This window comes from Peromyscus californicus, unplaced genomic scaffold, assembly GCF_007827085.1.
Source record: "Peromyscus californicus insignis strain IS unplaced genomic scaffold, ASM782708v3 Scaffold_22__1_contigs__length_63687245, whole genome shotgun sequence".
Taxonomy (NCBI): domain Eukaryota; kingdom Metazoa; phylum Chordata; class Mammalia; order Rodentia; family Cricetidae; genus Peromyscus; species Peromyscus californicus.
Window position 1 is genome coordinate 9,421,522 of NW_026294525.1, and position 21,611 is coordinate 9,443,132.

The following is a 21,611-nucleotide window of genomic DNA, read 5'->3' on the forward strand; positions in this document are numbered from 1 at the left end:
GTCCTGAGAGAGCCATGGCTAGTCAACAACAGCTCAGAGAAAAGGGCACCGACTTTTATGATCTGACCAAAGGAGTGGATATTGACAAAGGACGCGAAAGTACACAGAGTTTCGGGCCTCTTGCCTCCCTGGAGTGTGCCAAAGACTGAGTTAACGTCTCAGGAAACAATAAACGTCCATGTGAGACCATGCTAACCAACACACAGGCACACATACAAGGGGGTGGTGAGGGCAGCCTTCTCATCCTTCCAAATCCTTGGCAGGCTGACCACTCTCAGCATCTCTACTTAGCACTGTACCAGAGTCCCCACACATTGCATTAAGGCAAGAAACAAAATAAAGGGATTCAGAGCCAGCTGCTCCCTAGGTGGCTGCTCACTGTGTTGACCCAAGGCAACTGCAACACTTATAGAACTCCAACTACCCAACACGAAATATAAGTTTTCCCTTCTGTAAAGGAAATTTACATCAGTGAAGGAAATTTTCTCTGGTAAACATGTGTACCAGGAAGAAGGCTGCTCTCAAACAGCTCATATCCATACAGTCTCTTTCTGCTTACTAGGCAACTTTAATACACCATCCATTTCCTCCCCCGAACTTTCTAGGTCAAGTCTGTTCCTCTCTATAGGGCAGGATCATGTATAAGCCTCAGTGTCTGGTCACTCCCTTGAGGGTCACAGTTTAATCTGTCTCCTGTCAAGTCAATTCTTTCATCAGCCACAGAACCTGTAAAGATAGAGAGGAAGCATGCTTTCATGTCCCACAAAAGAAAGGGATAATGCTTGGGATGAAGGATGCAAAATATAGTTAGAGAGGACATGATTACAGAAATAGAAAATAAACCACAATCAGGATTAATAAATAAATATGGGGCTGGAGAGATGGCCCAGTTGTTAAGAGCTCTTGTTGCTCTCCCATAAGACCTGGGTTCTGTTCCTAGCACCCACATAGTGGCTCACAATCATTCAGAACTCCAGTTCCAGAGGATCAGTGCTTTCTTCTGACCTCGAGCACCAAACAAACAGGTAGTGGACATACATATATATACAGGCACAACACTCACACATAAAATAAATAAATCTAGAGAATGTTTGGTTTTTTTGAGACAGGGTTTCTCTTTGTAGCCTTGGCTGTTCTGGAACTTGCTCTGTAGACCAGACTGGCCTCAAACTCAAAGATCCACCTGCCTCTGCCTCCTGAGTACTGAAATTAAAGGCATGTGCCACCACCTATTGGCAATTTAAAAAATAAAAATAAATGCATTAAAGCCACAAGCTATACAATAACAAAAACTTAAAATGAAAAATATAATTACCATTCATAATAGGATCAAAACCATAAATAACTGGAAATAAACCTAGAGAAGCAATGTACCCAATCTCTCTGCTGAGAAGTGCAGAACGTCTCTCTCAGAGGGATTGGAAGCCTAACTGAGTGAAACCACCTAACGGGACCACTCTGTGAGTAGAAAGCACAGTTTATTAGGGGATCAAATTGCCAGGTTGCCTCAGAGGGCAGAGATCAGTAACTGGAGGGAAAAGCAGTGTGGGAAGGTGGGGTGCAGGTCAGAACAGCCTGAGGGCTAGCGTGCGAACTCTGAACTGGGGAAGGCGGTTTGGATGGATCAGGAACTAAATGCCCTTTGACAGAGGTAGCTGACTTAGGGACGGGTAAGGAAAGTACGAGCCTTCCAGACAAATGGAAACCACTTCACAAGATCTGTGAGGGTCTTTGAAATAAAAGGGTTTGTTGACCTGCTCCTTCCAGACGCTGGCCCAGAGAAGGGCCAGTTCCTGGACAAACTTCTGAAAACTACCAGCAGTCAGGCTAGGCAGCAATTGGGGAAACCAACCTTGAACTGAAAGCATTATTACAACAAAACTTTGGAAAAGGAAGGCATAAACTCTTGGCCACAGTATGAGGGCAGCACGCTGTGAGGAAGGAAAGCTTTGAGATGAGCTGTGATCACTACTTCTGCACTGGCTGGGGTCAACAGTATGTAAAGTTTACACATAAACTTAGTCCAGTGACCTTGCCTGGGGTGCCCCTTAGGTCAAGATTTCAACAGTGCTTTCCTTGGTTTAGAGCTGCAGCTGCTGACTGACTTCCCACCCTCCAGCCTGGCTGACTAAACTGGGAATGTCTCAGACTGTTTCCTTTATCAAACACTGATAGGACAGCAGTGCAGGTGAGGCTTCGGGATGTTAAGCTATACAAGCTATTCCTAGAATAACCATTAAAAATACATCAAAGGGGGCTGGAGAGATGGCTCAGTGGTTAAGAGCACTGGCTGCTCTTCCAGAGGACCCACATGGCAGCTAACAACTGTCTGTAGCTCCAAGATCTGACACCTTCACACATACATGCAGGCAAAACCACTAATGGAAGTAAAAGAAAAAAATTAAAAAGAAAAAGAAATAGCTTAAAAAATACATACAAAGAAAAAAATGGGAAAATTAAGATGGATACTACAAAATTATCACATAATCAATAATAAGGCAAGAAAAGAGAAACTGAGAAACAAAGAACGAAGGGGATAAATGTAAAAGAAACAATAGACTAGATATAACCTAACTCCAAACATACCAATAATCCAATGTAAAGGACATAAGCAGGGATCATAGCTCCTCTTTAGAGGGCCAGGCTGTAAACACTCTGGGTTCTGTTGGGCACATGGTCTCCACTGCAATGGTGTTCGCCTCTGCTTCTGTAGCTGAAAGCAACCAAAGCAACACCTAAGAAAACAAACGTGCCTGTCTTTTCTAAGGACTTATTTACTTTTATTTTATGGATATATGTATTTTGCCTGCAGTATTTAAGTGTACCATGCACATGAGGTGCCCTTGGATCAAGAATAGGGTGTCAGATCCCCTGGAACTGGAGTTACAAACAATTGTTACCGCCATGTGGATGCTGGGAATCAAACCCAGGTCCTCTGGAAGAACAGCAAGTGCTCTTAAACCCTGAGCCATCTCTCCAGCCCCAACATGACTGTCTTTTGATAAAACTGTATTTATAAGATGGGCAACTGCCAGCCGGGCAGTGGTAGCGCATGCCTTTAATCCCAGAACTCAGGAGGCAGAGCCAGGCGGATCTCTGTGAGTTCGAGGCCAGCCTGGTCTACAGCGCAAGATCCAGGACAGGCACCTAAACTACACAGAGAAACCCTGTCTCATAAAACAAAACAAACAAACAAACAACCCCCCCCCAAAAAAAAGATGGGCAACTGGCCAGGCATAGTTTGATAACCCTTGATATAAACTTACCAAAGTAAATAAAAATACTTAATGACAAATTATATGCTATCTACAAAACAACTACTCACAAGCACATACACATAACCCACCTTAAATATTAGATAGGCGGGCGGTGGTGGCGCACGCCTTTAATCCTAGCACTCAGGAGGTAGAGCTAGGCAGATCTCTGTGAGTTCGAGGCCAGCCTGGTCTACAGAGTGAGTTCCAGGACAGGCACCAAAACTACACAAAGAAACCCTGTCTAAAAAAACCAAAAAAAAAAAAAAAAAAAAAAACTAGATAGGCAGTTTGAAATTAAAAGGATAGAAAGATACATCACACAAACACTAACCAAGAAATATTCAAATAACTACAAGTAATTGTTTGTGTATAAAATGTCCCCCCACAGACCCCAGATTTTGTTAAATTTATTTTTAAGTATGTGTTTGTGTATATCTACATGTATGTTGTGCTTATGAGTGCAGTTCTCCTGGAGGCCAGAGATATCACATCCCTGAAGCAGGAGTTACAGGTGGTTGTGAGCCACCCTATATGGATGATGGGAACAGAATCCAGGTCTTTTTTAAGAGCAGTACCTTGAGACTCAGTACACTGGCACTCAAATTCTGAATGCTTGGTCCCTAGCTGGTCATAGAAACCAGGGGGTGGGACCTAGCTGCACAAAATAGGTCAGGAAGGGCATGTTTTAGAATATACACCTGGTCCCTAGTCCCTTCTGTCCACTGTGAGACGAGGAGTCTCTGCGACATCCTCCTGCCTCACCACAAGCCCAGAACCAACCGAGTGGAAGACTGAAAACGTGACCCCCAAACAAACAAGTCCCTGTAGATGGTTCTCTCAGGTGTGCAGTCATGGCTGTGGACACTGACCAACACTCTGTGTTCACATCCAAGCAGATTCTGGACAAGAAAGATTACCCGGGCTAAAAAACAGCATTCCTATTGAAAGCTGTTCTCCAAAGTCCCTCTAATTTCCCAGTGTCTTGTGACTCACGGTGGCCATGACTTCCTTGGAACTAGAGTATCTTTTTAAGGATGTTTACACAGTCCACACCATGGGAAACAGACATGAGCTTCTCTCCAGCAAAGAGTAGGTTTGTTTTCAATTCAGCTATGGAGTCCTTCGGCCCATCATAAAAGTCTGTATGGGACCTCAGGTGTCCTCTCCTACAAAGAACTGCTGCTTGGAGGTGCCATTCTGTCTCCTTTGGATAGGACTCAAGGAACCGGTACAAATACTGACACCATAGTTGATCTGTGCTGATGAAATCCTGACTTTTCCCAGACTGCTGGTGTCTTTTCCAGACCCCATGAGACTGTGGGACGATCAATGGAACGTCCAAACAGGAAGAACCCCACACCTTCACCATTCACACAAGCGAAAAAGGCGTCACTACATTGAGTCCCCGAACACACATGCACCTAAGAGCATTAAAGTGTCTGAGAACGGAAAGGAGAGTGGAGAGTTCAACATCCTTCTCTGAATGTCAGTAAAGACACTGGCCTCAAAACTGCCAGCCACCTAATCTGACATTTGTATAGTTCTCTCTTCCCAGGGAACATGACCTAGGACAGACCATTGAAAAGAAGCCACACCGCATTTCAAAAGAACCAATGTCTAGGGAATATGATAAGAGAGAGGTAACTGGAAAATCTGCAGACTTAAATTTTAAACTGTCACGAGACCCATCTTAGAGGATCCCTGGGTGGGCTGTACCCGTCCCGTGTGTGGGTTTCATTTCCACAAACCACACAAGGGCTGCAGGCACAGGCAAGGAATCACGCTGAGAAAGAGGGGTCTCTGTGGCACAGGCCTGCCTGCTAAGGTAGACTGCTTTACCAGAGGCTTGTCCAGTGTGGAGGAATGCCAGCTAGCCAATCCCCCCAGCTTTCCCTTTTCAGTCCAAAACAAAACAAGCTAAGAAATTCAAAGGAGAGAGGAGGTAGGAGGGAAGGAGAGAAGGAGAGAAGGAAGAGGGAGGGAGGGAGGGAAGGAGGGAGGGAGGGAGGGAGGCTATGTCACATCTTTGAAGGTTGTATCTACCTCTGGATCCAGTCTAATTCTCTCTGGGTTTTTTTTCCCCTTAAAATTATTTTTTTACGTGTGTGTGTGTGTGTGTGTGTGTGTGTGTGTGTGTGTGTGTGTGTGTGTGTGAGAGAGAGAGAGAGAGAGAGAGAGAGAGAGAGAGAGAGAGAGAGAGAGAGAGAGAGAGAGAGAGATGTAGAGGTCAGAGAACAACTTGTGGCAGTCAGTTCTCTCTTCCCACCATGTGGTTCTGGGGCTCAAACCCAAGTCATCATATTTAGTGGCAAGTACCTTTCTTCACTGAACAATCAGGTGGGCTCTACTTTCTATTTTCTGATCCACTGTCATGGGAACAGCCGCTACCACCACATATGCCCACGTTCACAGACTGAGCCACTGTGCCACGCGATCCCTGCTACAGTGGACTAGAACCCTCTGAAGCAGTGAGTCAAGAGAAACCTTTCTTTCCTTAAGCTGTCCTGTTGTCATGACACAAATACAAATTAGATAAGACATAAGACAAGAAAGAACCTCATGTATCAATAACTCTCATGAACACAATGCAAAGCACACACTGAATACAATAATATAAAGAATTACACATTAAGTGGGATTTATCCCAGAGTAATATTTGAAAACTAATAAGTATCTGAACAAAGACTCTATCAATTGGTTCAAAAGAGACATTTGACAAGGTTTAACATATGATTCTTAGTGGGAACTAGCAAGGAACCGAACCCAATAAACACATCACTCATCAGTGTGTTGGAAGCTTGGTCCTCTGTGTTCTTATTTTGACAACTGGGATCTTTATTTAAGTGGGAGGTCCTTAGATGAGCTGAGGCCAAAGCCTCCAAAGGGATTTTGAGTAAGGTGACTTCTTACTCTGATGTGATGTTAATCAGGTTATCATCATCTCAGGCCAAACCAATAGGGCCTCCTGGTCATGAATGTTCAGTCTCCAAAAGTGAGTTTAAAAACAAAAATACCTTTCCTTTATAAAGTTAGCCTACCTCAAGTATTTCCTTATAGTAATAAAAAACAGACTAGTAAAAAAAATCAGACTAACACACACAGTTACAAAGGCCTGTAACTAACATACTAAATGTGAAGACTGGAGGTTTTACTCTCCATAAGACCAGGAACAAGGAGAGACATCTAAGTTACCCCTCCTAGTCAACATCACAATGTTCTATCATGAAATAAGGCACTAAAAGTTAATATAAGTTATAGAGATTGGAAAGAAGGAAATAAAACTTATCCCCATTCACAAACATTGTAATTGTCCATATGGAAAGTCCCTCAATTCCAAAAATCCTTCCAGAATAAACAATTCAGTCAAACAAGTTTGGAATATATAAAGTCAACACTCATAAACAAATCACATTTCTTTAAAATAGCAAATAACACACTTAGGAACTACAATTAAGAAAAAAGAGAATATTGTTTTAAAGAGCACAAATCTAATTAAGCAGTTATTGGAACTATAGGAGGAATACTTCTAAATGTTGAGTGAAGAAATAAAAGGCAACCTAAATAAATATACAGGTACATTATATTCACAGATTGACAGACTCAATATAGCTAAGGCATCAATTCCTGGACTAAGAGTGTAGGTCTGTGGTAGTATGGCTTAGACCAGTGGTTCTTAACCTGTGGATTGTGACTCCCATAGGATTGAACAACCCTTTTCCAGGGTCACCTAAGATCACTGGAAAATGCAGATAACATTATGATTCATAACAGTACCAAAATAACAGTTATGAAGCAGCAATGAAAATAATTTGATGGTTGGGGGTCATCACAACATGAGGGACTGTATTAAAGGGTTGCAGCATTAGGAAGGTTGTATTGCTATAATTAATGAGGCAATTCCACGTAGTTTATCTGGTAACTAAAAGAGGTTTATTTCAGGGGTAACTTACAACCAATAAGGGATCGATTACAGTATCCGGGAGAGATGAGGTACAGTCCAGTGTAGTTCTCTGGGGAACTCTTACTTAGTCTGCAAATCCAGCCTCCAGGACCATGAGGAGCTAAGAGAGCAAACACGTATGCATCTCGGGTCTTAAGGGGTCCCTCTTTTTTTGTTTGTTTGTTTTTTGTTTCTCTGTGTAGCTTTGTGCCTTTCCTGGATCTCGCTCTGTAGACCAGGCTGGCCTCGAACTCACAAAGATCCACCTGCCTCTGCCTTCTAAGTGCTGGGATTAAAGGCGTGTGCCACCACCGGCCAAGGGGGTCCCTCTTGGCCACACCCCAGGGGCAGGTCATAGGCAGGTGTGGCAGTTACTTGCTGCCACACTAGGGGCAGTGTTCAAGGTCAAAGCTGGAACAGCTACCCACTACAAGGTCGAGAACCACTGGTTTAGAGGAAAGATGCCCTGGGTTCAATCTCTAGGACACACCAGCCAAGGAAAAAGATGTCAGTTCCCATATAATTGATCCACAAAATAAGAATTTTTTAAAGATAAGCTTCCATTTTCTATGAAAAGTCAAAGGAAGTAGAATATAGAAATAACTGAGAAATGACAAAATTGGAGTACTCTAGGAATCACTTGAAAGTCATGGTCTTGAGACAATGTGGTACTGGAAAGCGGACAGATATACAGGTTAATGAAAAAATCCCCAAAGATAAATCCCTACAAAACGGAGCCAGTGGACTTTTCATAAAGACAGGAAGCCAATTCAACGGAAGGATGATTTTCATTAACTAAGTATGACTTGTATCCCAAATACTCAAAGAACTCTCAAAATTCAGCAGAAAATCAAACCAGTGTATTAATTTGGTTTCTGTTGCTGTGATAAAACCAAAACCAATCTGAGCAAGGACAGTGCTTATTTCATCTTGCACTTATCAGCCCATCATGAAGGGAGTCAGGGTAGGAACTCAAGGCAGGAATCTGGAACTGAAGCAGAGAGCACGGAGGAACATTGCTTACTGGCTTGCTCTCCAGGCTCACATTCAGTTTGCTTTCTCATACCTCCCAGGACCACCTGCCCAGGGCAGCATCACTCTCAGTGGGCTGGGCCCTTCCACATCAATTAGTAATCAAGAAAACTTGCCTACAAGCCAATCTGATGGAGGCACTGTTCTCAACTGTGGTTCCCTCTTCTCAGATGACCCAATTTGTGTTAAGTTGACAAAGAAAGGAAGGAAGGAAGGAAGGAAGGAAGGAAGGAAGGAAGGAAGGAAGGAAGGAAGAAAAGAAAGAAAAGTGAAAAGGAAGAAAAAAACCACTTATCTAGCACAGCCAGTTCTTTGGCAGGGTTGGGGACAAGGGGATGGGGTTGCTATACTAGTGACAGAACCCGGAGCTCGGCTTGCACTTTATTACTGAACTATCCCCAAAGCTCTTGATCTGACCTTCAAAAATAATGTTAAAATAGCATTGGGCAGACCCTTCACAAGTGAGAATGAACACATGATGAATAGGGATGTGACATAGCACTCAACACCACTTGCCTTTAAGAAAATGTTCCTCAAAGTCATGAGATACCAGGCTGGAGAGATGGCTCAGCCATTAAGAACACTGGCTGCTCTTCTAGAGGTCCTGAGCCCAATTCCCAGCAACCACATGTTGGCTCACAACCATCTATAGTGGGATCTGATGCCCTCTTCTGGCATAAAGTGTACATGCAGATAGAGCACATACAATAAATAAATAAATCTTTTAAAAAATGATTAAAAGCCATGAGATTTCAGTAACAGCCATTAACATGGTTACAAATAGTGGGGACAGTGTTAGTGAGGACAGAGAGTGTGTTACAGCTCTGCTGGGGGGTAGGTTCCCCAACGCAACTGTTACAGTTCTGAAGGGAAAGGTGTCCTTGCAGGGGAGCCAAGGAATACCACAAAGTCACACACACAACAAACCTCACACAAGAGATCCATTGGGAGAAAAAACCGAGGAAGGTGGCTGCCTCTGCTCAGGAGAGAAGCAGCAGAGAACAGAGCAAGATGACAGGGATTATATAGGGTTTCTTTGGGGGGGAGGGTGGAACTTTCCAGGGTGGGGATTGGTGGAATTTTGAGTCCTGAGCTTGGGGTGAGCCCAGGGATTGGTGGGATTTCAAGTCCAGGGACTGGTGAGTTTTCAAATCCCGAACTTCGGCTTTTTACTCTGTAGGGTGGAGCCTGGCCACCTGCATCTGGAGGGACTTAGTGGCTGGGTGTCCTCAGGGTTGGGTCCTGCATAGGGTCCCTGGAATTCTCACATTTGGCTAACGAGAACACACAACGGCCCTCAGGGAAACACTTGGAAGATTTCTGTAGAGTTACATATCCTCTCCTAGGAATTAAAAGAAATGAAAGTTGCATGTGGTAGAGTTTGCCTGTAGTCCCAGTACTGAGGAGGCTGAGGCAGGAGGATGACTATGAGTTTGAGATCAGTAAATTCAAGGCCAGTCTGGGCTAAATAATAAGATCCTCTCTCAAAAAATAAGAAAATGAAGCAAACAAAAGCATCCCTTTAAATGAGAACTATGTCTGACAACTCTCCTAATTATCCTAAGTGAGACTGTAATTGTGACGCATCCCTGCAACTCCAAGCACTCAGGAGGCTGAAGCAGGAGGGTTTTGAGTTCAATGCCACCATAGGCTAAATACCAAGAGACTGGCAGAGAGAAGGGGGGACGGGTAAACAACTCAAATTTCCTTCTAAAGTGAATAAAGTTATAATCATACTATGGACTATTACTGAGCAACGAAAAGGGAAGGAATACTGAAACACGGAACAGTTTAGACAGACCTCACAGGCACGAAAGAAGCCAGATTCAAAGCACCCACTGTCTGGTACTTTTTAAAGCGATTTTCCGGGAAAAGGCAAAACCAAAGCAACAAGGAACACACTGGTGATTTTCAAGGGTTACAGGTGGGCATGACATGTCTACAAGGCAGTGGCACTCAGGAGTTTGGGGAGGAAGGACTGTTGTGGACTCTGATCGGTAACGGCCACACTGGTTAGTGTATGTGTGAAATTACATAGAACGGTGCATTTCTTTTTGTTTTGTTTTTGTTTGGAGACAGGAGTTCCATGTGTGGCCCTGATTGTTCTGGAACTGACTATGTGAACCAGGCTGGCCTTGAACTCACAGAGATCCACCTGCTTCTGTGTCCCAAGTGCTGGGACTAAAGCTGTGCACTACCACCTGACTGTGCATTTCTTAAAGGCAGTGTGATTATACAGTTTTAGAAACAAAGTTATCATGAAGTGGATAGGCATGGGTTGAGAATGGTTCTGTGGGTGAAGTGCTTACCCTGCAAGCATGAGAATCCGAATTTGGATCCCCAGGATCCATGTAAAATGTGGGCACGGTGATGCATAAAGACTGGGATGCAAATCTCCAGCATCACATAAAAAGCCAACCTAGCCGGGCGGTGGTGGCGCACGCCTTTAATCCCAGCACTCGGGAGGCAGAGCCAGGCGGATCTCTGTGAGTTCGAGGCCAGCCTGGACTACCAAGTGAGTTCCAGGAAAGGTGCAAAGCTACACAGAGAAACCCTGTCTCAAAAAAACAAAACAAAACAAAACAAAACAAAAAAAAAAAAAAAAAAAAAAAGCCAACCTAAAACCCTGGCACTATGGGGATTTGAGACAAGGGGGTCATTAGGGCTCCTGCATGCCAGCCCAGCTCCAGACACTTATCTCAAGGGAATATAGAGGGAGTAACAGCCCTGAAACAAGACAACAGCCTCCTCTGGCCTCCAGGCATACACACACACACATACACACACACAAACACACACATACATACACATATATACACACACTGTATCACACACACACCACACACATACACCATACATACACACACTACACCACACATACACCACACACACACTACACCACACACACACACACCACACACATACACCATACATACACACACTACACCACACATACACCACACACACTACACCACACACACACCACACACATACACCATACATACACACACTACACCACACACACACCTACACCATACATATACATACTACACCACACATACACAAACGCACATCACACACACACACATACCACACACACACCATACATACACACACTACATCACACACATACCACACATACACACTACACCACACACACACACCATACATATACACACTACACCACACACACATGCACACACACACACACACTTCCAGTAGTAAGTTTTTAAATCTGTGTATTTTCATCAAGACTACATGAAAGTTCACAGTAACTTTATTCTTAACAGCCCCAAACTGAACATAATCTAAAATCCACCAATGGTAAAATGAATTAAATGCAGTATATTCACATAATGGATCCCGTCAGCAATAAACAATCTATAAACTAGTGGTATATTCAAACATGGTTGAATGTTAACAATACATTGAGTAACAGAAAGCAAACAGAATAAAGCACATGGCTTGATTACAATTATATGAAGTTGAAGAATGGACAAATAGCAAGTCCGAATCGTGGTTGTGTGTGGATGATGGTACTGGCTGCAAAGGGCCAAAGGGGAACCTGGAATGTTTTAAGGGTCCAGATCTTGGCCTAGGGGCTAATTCCTTTTCTACTCCTATGCAGACCTTTACAGACCTACTCCTATGCAGACCTTTATTGTGGGTAAATTGTGTATTTTAAGGAATGAATAAAGAGGGAGTAAAACAGAAAGAGAATGAAGAGAGGGAAAGGCTCAAAAGGGAAGGGCTCAAGCAATGCCTTGCATTATTCTATTGAGTTGATGTCATCAAACATATCCGGAAAATTATACTTGCTCATAATTTCAAATATATTAGAATTTCACGTTGTCAATATTATACTCTTCCATTGTTCTTTAGCTGTATGAGTGGGTTTTGTTGCAGGTACGTTCATGCACCACGGTGCCTGCGGAGATCAGGAGGCATAGGGGACCTCCCCCCATGAACCCTGGAACTGGAGTTAGGAATGGCTGTGAGCAAAGTGGGTGCTGGGAACTGGCATTTGCCCTTAACCGCTGGGCCATTTCTCCAGCCCAACATCCTGTTCCTAAATATTTTAAAGCCTCCCTTATAAAGACATGCTTAAATGTTCTATCGATAACGGAGAGGACGGGAGGACGGAGGGGGGGCAGCGGCTGAGTGCGCACGGTCTGGGAGGCAGTTGCCTGCATGACGTCACAGACTGGAAGAGGATGCCGAAGCCCCGGTGTGCGGTGTGCAGGGAGCCGGGGCCGCTGTCCTCCGCCACCCTCTAGAGCTCAGGCCTCCTGGAGAGGCCTGGATCACCGTGCCGGACCGCTCCAGGGTGGAGAAGGGCTCGTCCTTCCTCAGACCCGGGCCGGGGGCGCGTCCCCACCGGAAGTGCGGCTACCACCCAGGCTAAAAAAGCGGCCTGGATGACGCAAGGCTGCGGCGGCCTTCTCTCTGAAGAGAGAAGGGAAGAGTCCCGCCGAACCCGAGCCCAGCTGTGTCGTGCTTATTACTCACTTACAAACCCCAAACCGTCAGGGTTTGGAACCGCTCCCAGGTCCACGTCAGGCGGAAGCAGGTGTGCAGTGGGCGGGGCGGCGGCGGCGGCGGCGGGCCCTCACCTGCGCGCGCAACCCCGCCCGGTGCTGGCGCGGCCCGGCCCGCGCGCTCCGGTCAGTATTTATACGGCGCTATTTTGGTCGCGTTCTCTGATTGGCCAGCCGGGCGTGGCGCCACGCCCCCTTGCGCCTAGAGGTGGAGGCCAGCTTCGCCGGACGTGAGCTTCCGGCTGCCGGGTCGGGCCCGGCGGTGCGGCTCCGCTGTACCTTTCTGGAATGTGGGGCGGCCTCCAGCTACCGAGCGGTCTCTTGGTGCACGTGTTGCCCTGAGAAAATCTGTGTGATCCCGGGGCCTGGCTCGAGCCAGACTCGCCCTTCTGGGAGCGAGCTGCCAGATGGCAGAGACGGGAGACAAAACTTACCCAGACATGAACCCAGAGCTACCTTAAATCGTCTGCCTGCGGTTTTCTGCCATCCAACTTGGCCCTTTGCTAAGACAGGCGTCTAGTCTCCCCTGGCCTCAACATCAGGCAGCTGCGAGTCTTTCCAATTCCCTGGCCTGACATGGCATGCTTCGCTTAGACATCACAAAGTGCTCTCATTTCCACGCAGTGCTCAAAGCAACCAGGGACTTCCTTCCTGGTGGTGGTCTGATTCAGGCCTGTCCATCAATAGGCAGCATTACTTCTCTGAGTATCAAGACATGTGAATATCTTTCCAGGACAGACAGGTTTCAAAGGTTGATGAGTTATGGACAAATCGAAGCACCCATGTGATTCACCAGATATCCTTAGGATACTTTTAAAAGCTGGCAAGATGGCTCAAAGGGTAAAAGCACTTGATGCTCAACCACGAGGACCTAGGTGAACCCCCAAACTCCACGTTTCTGTTACCTGTGTCTGTATGCCAGAGCTCTGAAGACAAGACAGAAGAACCCTGGAAAGCTCCAGAATCAACTATCCTGGCATAGGCACCTTAGAACAATGAAGAAACCCTGTCTCAAACAGGTGGAAGTGAAGACCTACCTACCCAGGAGGTTATACTCTGATCTCCACGTGAGCACCTCCATTCACATAAATGCACACAAGGTTATTTTTGTTTTTGTTTTTAAGATTAAAGAGGCTATCGAGTAGCCTCCACTATATTGGATGGGAACTTCGCTTTAAAGACATTGTGTTAAGGAGTTTTTCTTCCTCAAAATAAGGACTACTGCACTGGGGAATAGAGCAGGTTAGGTCCTTGGGGATCTCCTGAACACAGAACCTTGAAGATCATTGCATTAGAATGCAGAGGGGAAATGTTGAAGAACAATTCAGGATTTAGAACTGATGAGTATACAACATCTCTAAAAATTACAATTCTTGGGGCTGGAGAGATGGCTCAGTGATTAAGAGCACTTGCTGTTCTTCCAGAGGACCTGGGCTAGATTCACAGTACCCACACGGTGCCACACAACCATCTATAACTCCAGTTCTAGGGGCTCTTATTCCTCTTCTGGCTTCCAAGGGCACTGCACACATATGCTATGTAGACATACATGTTGGCAAAACATCCATCCACATAAAATAAAACAAAAACACCATTCTTTATGTACTTCAAAAGTGCCAAGAATTATGAATGTTTAATGGCCATTTCACTTCACTCATAAAACAGATATTATTGTGTCCCTTTCCCAGTTATAAATTTCATGTTGATATGGTGCTGTGCCAAGGCCTTTTGACTCAACGTACCTTCAACTACTAAGATGTGATTTTCTTTCCTGGTTGTTGTTGTTTAGTTGTTTGGTTGGGGTTTTTTTGTTTGTTTGTTTGTTTTTGTTTTTGTTTTTTTGAGACAGGGTCTCAGTACTAAGTAGTTCTGGCTGTCCTGGAACTCAGTATGTAGACAGGCTGACCTTGAATTCACAGAAATCCACCTGCTTCTGCCTCCCAGGTGCTGAGTTCAAAGGTGTGTGCTACCACACCTGGATGTTGTCTTACTTTTTATGTCATTGCTTGGATTACAAATATCTAGTTGCAGGCTAGAGAGTTGGCTCAGCTGGTAAGAGTACTTACTGCTCTTGGAGATGAATAAGATTCAGGTGCCAGCACTCAAAATGGGCAGCTCACATTAGTCTCAATGTAACTTTGGGTCCAAGGGCTACATTTGCCCTCATCTGGCCTCTTTGGATACGTGCATTTAATGGCCCACATACATGAGCATAAAATAAAAAACATTTTTAATCTTTTAAAAACAAAACAGGTATCTAGTTTGCTATATGAGTTTAAAGTTTGATTTGTGTTTTAAAGACATTGTACCTCGCCAGGCGGTGGTGGCACACGCCTTTAATCCCAGCACTAGGGAGGCAGAGACAGGCAGATCTCTGTGAGTTCGAGGCCAGCCTGGGCTACCAAGTGAGTTCCAGGAAAGGCGCAAAGCTACACAGAGAAACCCTGTCTCGAAAAACCAAAAAAAAAAAAAAAAAACCAAAGACATTGCACCTCTTGAAATATTCTTTTCAAGTATTTATTTTCATTTTATGAGTATGAGTACTTTGCTTGCATGTGTGTATTTGTACCACATGCATGCCTGATGCCCTCAGAGGCCAGAGGAGAGCATCAGATCCCCTGGAAATGGAGCTACAGAGGGTTGTGAGCTGCTGTCTAAGTGCTGGGAACTGAACCCGGGTCCTCTGAAATGGGAGTAGGTGCTCTTAACCACTGAGCCATCTTCTCTCCAGCCCATCCTCTCTGTCCAATAAATAAATAAAAGCATCTTTAGTTCTGTTTGTTTGCTTGCTTGTTTTTTGTGAGACAGGGTTTCTCTGTGTAGCTTTGGAGCCTGTCCTGGAACTCACTCTGTAGATCAGGCTGGCCTCAAACTCAAAGATCCTCCTGCCTCTGCCTCCCGAGTGCTGTGATTAAAGGCGCATGTCACCACCACCTGGCCATCCTAATTTCTTAGAGTAGCTGGTGTCTGGATTTGGTAAAGTAAATCCAGACCCAAACTACAAGGTCACCTTCAGTGACCACCTATTTTCTACTAAGTGACAAATTATTCCCTGGCCTTTATCACAGTGGCTTCAGTCACTATAGAGGTTACAGACCTCCCTATACTCTGTTCAGAACAGCACTGTGGAAATCGGAGATTGAAGCCACGGGGTCTTCCTTTTCTCCTGACACTGTCTTCCTCTGCTCTCTTGTCTTATTTACCTGGAAACTAAGGCCAAGGCAGGTACAGTAAGCACTGAGATCAAGAAGACATCTGTCCCGCTGCTGATATAAGAGAGGGAAATTCACTGACAGACCATATTAAATCTGCAGACAGAGTTTTAAAAAGATCTTGATCTTCTGTGTTCACAGCTTTGGAGACGGAGTTGTTTGCAGAGTGACCTCAGATCTGCTCAGGATTAGGAACTAGGAAGCAAACGGGTCATGAGAACGACTTTTAAATATTCTTCTGTGCTTTCCTGCTGCTGCCTGACAGAGGCTCTGAGTTCTGACTACAACAGAGAAGGCGAAGGCGGGAGCTGCCTGGAGCAAGGCCTGTGTTGAATCCCAACCTCCTTTCTGCCTGATTTTGTGTGGCTTTCCAAACCTGAATTTCCATTTCCTTATCTGTAACTTACTTTACTGAAAAGATTGACCGAGACCTTTGACGCTCCTAAATTAGGGAATGACAGGAGTCGGCACTCAAAACTGTGAGCCCTCCTTCCTGCCCCTTCCCCTGGACGATGACGAAGAAAACACCTCCGAGTCGTGATGACTGTATCTTTACTGCTCCTTTGACAGAGATGCAGTCATTGATTGTGCTGGTTTCAAAGCCAGGCAGCAATTTGCAGTAAGGCCGGGTTACCATCATCCGTTAATTCAAATGTCCTTACCGAAACTTCAACACATATCAACCTAACTTCCAAATAGCAGCTTTAGACTTAACTGTCTGCCATTCATTTGACAGGTAGTTTTGGAAAATCTATCAGGCAGAAGACATTTGGTATTTTCAATTAAAAGTTGTATCACAGTTGTCTATCGCTGCGAAGAGATTCCAGGACCACAGCAACTCTTACAAACAAAGGGATGGCTTACAGTTTCAGAGGTTCAGTCCATTACCATCATGGTGGGAAGCATGTTGGCACGCAGGCAGACATGATGCTGGAGAAGGTGCTGAGAGTTCTACATCTGGATCCACAGGCAGCAGGAAATGATAGTGATACTGGGCCTGGCTTGGACTTTTGAGACCTGAAAGCCCACCTCCTGTAACACACTTCCTCCAACAAGGCCACACTTCCTAATCCTTCTCAAGTAGTGCCACTCCCTGATGACTAATCATTCAAATCTATGGGGGTCTTTGGGGGCCATTTTTATTCAAGCTACCACAACAATTATCCTTTTATTTGCACCTGTTTATGTGTGTGGGCTATGGTGTGTGTTTAGAGATCTAAGAACAACTTTTGGGAATTGGTACTCTTCTTCTACCATGTGGATCCCAGGGATAGAACTCAGATGGGGGAGCAAGTGCCTTCACCTGCCGAGCTGTCTCACACACCACATTTGTCATTCTTTTTTTTTTTTTTTTTCAAGACAGGGTTTCTCTGTGTAGCTTTGGAGCCTGTCCTGGATCTCACTCTGCAGACCAGGCTGGCCTCGAACTCAGAAATCCTCCTGGCTCTGCCTCCCGAGTGCTGGGATTAAAGGCGTGAGCCGCCACCATTTGCCATTCTTTTATAGAACTTTATGAAAACATTTTAGCCAGAGAGCCTCGTTGACGAGCAGTCATCAGGAAAATAAAGGCCACCTTTATGGTAATACTGTGTTTTCTTTCTTTTCTGTGGTTCCAACCTCACAACGCTTCATGAATATGACTCAGCCAGGCAAGAGTAAATACACACAAAAGAAATAAAAAATTTACTAAGAACAAAACACAAAATAACAGAACAGGAAGCAGATTTTAACAAAAAGTAAAGATGTTCTGTTTAGTATAAATATAAATACACACATACACACTTTAGAGGATGTCTTCCCCCCTTCAAAGCTATTGAAATTTCTTGTCAATTGATTTTGCATAAGAGACATAAACGATTATTTTCAACGCTGCTAATCAAAGGGAAACTTAAGTCTTTCAAGTACCAAATTGTAAAGCATGCAGTGTATATGCGTGGGCATGATGAACACTGGGTGGTAGTGAAGTTACTAGCAAACTTTATGAACTTGAGATCAAGCTTGTGGTGGTTTGAAAGAAAAAGGCCCCCAAAGGGAGTGGCACTATTAGGAGGTGTGGCCTTGTTGGAGTAGGTGTAGTCTTAGAGGAAGTGTGTCACTGTGGAGGCATATATGCTCAAGCCACACCCAGAGTGACAGACCACTTCCTGTTGCCTGCCTATCATGATGTAGGACTCTTAGCTCCAGCACCATGTCTTGGCTGCACGCCACCTTGTTGCACTATGATGATAATGGACTAGACCTGTGAAAATGTAAGCCACCCCAATTAAATGTTTTTCTTTTATAAGAATTGCCGTGGTCATAGTGTCTATTCACAGCAACAGAAACCCTAAAACAAAGCTAACCTTTAGTTCCTCCCTATTTATACTCCTTTCAGACTGTGCCTTGTCCTAAGTGACTCCATTTCATAACAGCAGTTGACTCTGTTGTGAGTATAGATGCAGAGGCAGAATGACTTTGCATCTTGCTTGTGTAAATTAATAGTCACTGTCTGTCCAGTGCAAACCATGAGGAACAAACTGATAAGATATTTACACAAATAAAAAGAGCACCAGCTATGCATTTATCAGATTAAATCAAGAACACATGGGTATATCAAAACCATATCAGGGAAAAAAAAACTGGCCAGTGAGTTTATTGAGCAAATCATGCCAGTTAGCATGCAACCCCCTCAGCTGGACCTTATAAAAGGAAGCAGAGCTAATACTGGTTACGTTAGCACCCACAAGCTATCATCAGACCATATGGTGCACAGGTCATTGGATCAACAAGGGACAAACTTCCTGATTGTGGGACTTCAGCTGAGCTGACCCCTTCCCCTGCCTGACTTATGACTACTTGAATTGTGGTTGGTGTAGATCCAGTAAGCCTGGAGCCAGCTCTGTTATTGGGTCTTATGTTACTCAACTAACCAACTGCAGTGACCCTCAGCTCTCAATTTTTGTCTTCAGGAAGCCCTTTGAATCCTTCAACAATGTTTTGTTTTTACAGTCCCACTTTGTGACTCTGGCTAGTCTGGAACTCACTATGTAGACCAGGTTAGCCTTAAATTTATACGATTCTTCTACCTGATTAAAGATGTGTGCCACCATGCCTGTCCACCGCCAAACAGTTTTAATTAACCATTTTTAGCCATTTTGTGACCTATATACTATTGTGTGGAGTATGTGTGATCTCAGAGTGAATATTAGTAATTAGGATTAGAATAAAAGAATCCATTATTGTCAATGGCCATAAATACTAAGTGAAATCAGGAGTACTTGGTGAGTTAAAAGTCAACAAAACTGATGTACCTTTTGAATTTTTTGTTGTTCTGACATTGTGGAAAGACAAACATGCTCATTTATATTTCTGACATTGCTTAGTCAGGACATGTGGTGATGTATTATGTCCCCAATAAAGTTTATCTGATGATCAGAGGAAAAAGCCAGCCACTATAATAAACAGAGGCCAGACAATGGTAGCACATGCTTTAATCCTATCACTCAGGAGGCAGAGATCCGTCTGAATCTCTGTGAGTTCAAGGTCACACTGGGAGCAGAGCCAGGCGTGGTGGTACATACCTTTAATCCCAGCACTAACCATAAAGGTCTGGAGGTCTATACAGACAGACAGGAAGTGACAGAGCTGGGCAGGAAGAGGAAGTGATGTAGCTGGGTGGAGAGAGGAAATGAGATGGCAGAACAGAAAGGCATATAGGCGTGGGTATACAGAAAGTAGGTCTCTTTGGAAGCTGAGGTGTCGGTGAGGTGAGGTTGGTTGTGCCTTGTCCTATTTCTCTGATCTCTCAGTTTTTCACCCCAATATCTGGCTCCGGGTTTTTATTAATAAGACTGTTTAGCAATTTGTCTTATAAGGGCACAAGTCAGTATCCATTGGATCTGGGCTTTACTAAGGCACACACATCTGGGAAGGTCTGGGGGGTCTGGGAGGGTCTGAGAGGGTGTTTACAGGGAGGATTAAAGGTGGCCAGAATAAAGAGGTCAGAGGGAAGGCAGGGCTTTGCCTTGTCCATCTTTGCTCCCTGCTGGTCAGTGCATCTATTCTGTTGCTGCATCCTTCACTGCCATAGGAGCCCAGTTTCTTAGGTCTTATAATGTGGGCTAAAGATCAGGGACTTTAGTGCCAGATTGTGACAGAGGTATCCATAGACTGAGCAGCTACTAGAGTCTCGGCCTCTCCGACATATAGACCAATCTAATAAACATAATATTCCTAAGAAGTATAATATAATCCAATCTAATAAATCCCCCTCCATGTAGTATATATATACTCATTCTACAAATTCTGTCCTTCTAGAGAACCCTGACTAATACAATATCTAAATATGTTTTAAGTGAACTGAACAGAAACATACAAAATACTAATTAGTTTGAATGTAAGTTGAATAATTGTTTCCTGACTTAACCATGTGACTTACACAACATACATTTAATACCTACATGCTTATTTGGACCATTTGATGTCATCAGGTGAGCAGCCAATTCACCAGAAAGAAACGAGACAGGCTCACACCTTTTAGACTACATTAACGTAACCTCGAGTTTTAGCAATCTTGCACAAAATTTGTATTTTAGTGATGAGAAATTAGCATCCACCACATAATAACTGACAAATTAGTAGCTACAAAAAATAGTGACTCAAACAGAGCATGAAATAAAAGATGCTCGATGCCAGCGTGTCTGAATGGAATAGTCTTGATTTTCCTTATAACTCGTGTCCTTGTGGGCGGTGATTTGGGGTGTGATTGATTCAGGTTACTTCGTTCTTGCCATTGCTCCAACCAAGCGCTGCTGTTGAAAGCCTGCCCTTCCTCTAACGCTTCCCTGTTGCCCCAAAGAAACAACTTTTGTTGACAAAACGGAGAAGTCAAATAGTGGTGAAAGCTTGCTTGGTTTTCTCCTAAAGAAAAGGACATAGCTTTCACCTTAGAGCTCAATCTACATTAATTTTTTTTCAAATTTCCTGTGTTTGTGTATGTGTATGTGTGTACAACTTTCGGGAGTCACTTCTCTCTTTCTACTGTGAGGGTCCCTGGGGTTGAATTCAGGTTGTCAGGCTTGATAACAATGCCCTCGCCTGTTGGGTCATCTTGTCAACCTCCAATCTACATTTTAAGTAGACTCCTTAGAAGCATTCATCCATCCTATAAAGAATTCTTGATCTTTTTCTACATCCCAGGTACATACAAACAATTGTGTCTTGTGGCTCATGCTACAGAAGGGCAGGGATTGCAGTCTAGTGGGGATGAGAGAGACAAATAAACAAAGCACACACGGGAAGAATTCAAGTCTATGTACAAAGTTGAAAGGATGGAGGAGGCAATGGAGATGATCGGCAACACCATGCACAAGGCCTTAGATCCTGGAGTATCTGTGATGAAGCAATCAAACAAAAATCGCTTCAGGCCTATACTAAAAGGAGTTTTACCTCATCCTGAAGGCAATGTGTTATCAGAAAGGCCACTTCCTGGAGACAGCTGACTGGCTTTCATGGTGGAGGACCGGATGTGGTATACAGGTCTCCAGGGTAGTACTATTGTCCCTAATACCTTCCCTTTGGTATTTCTGTTTCTTTGGTTTTCCATAATGTACTTTGCTCTCTACCTTAGGACTAGAACTTGAGGTAACTCTGT

At 44.2% G+C, this 21,611-nt stretch overlaps 1 long non-coding RNA gene across 1 annotated transcript; it reads left to right on the plus strand.

Annotated features, from left to right (window-relative positions):
• Positions 1-13,753: 13,753 nt before the first annotated feature.
• LOC128118335 (uncharacterized) lies at positions 13,754-17,563 on the plus strand. Its single transcript, XR_008221157.1, has 2 exons — positions 13,754-13,867; positions 16,121-17,563. It is a non-coding gene; the product is annotated as an uncharacterized LOC128118335 (long non-coding RNA).
• The last annotated feature ends 4,048 nt before the right edge of the window (positions 17,564-21,611 follow it).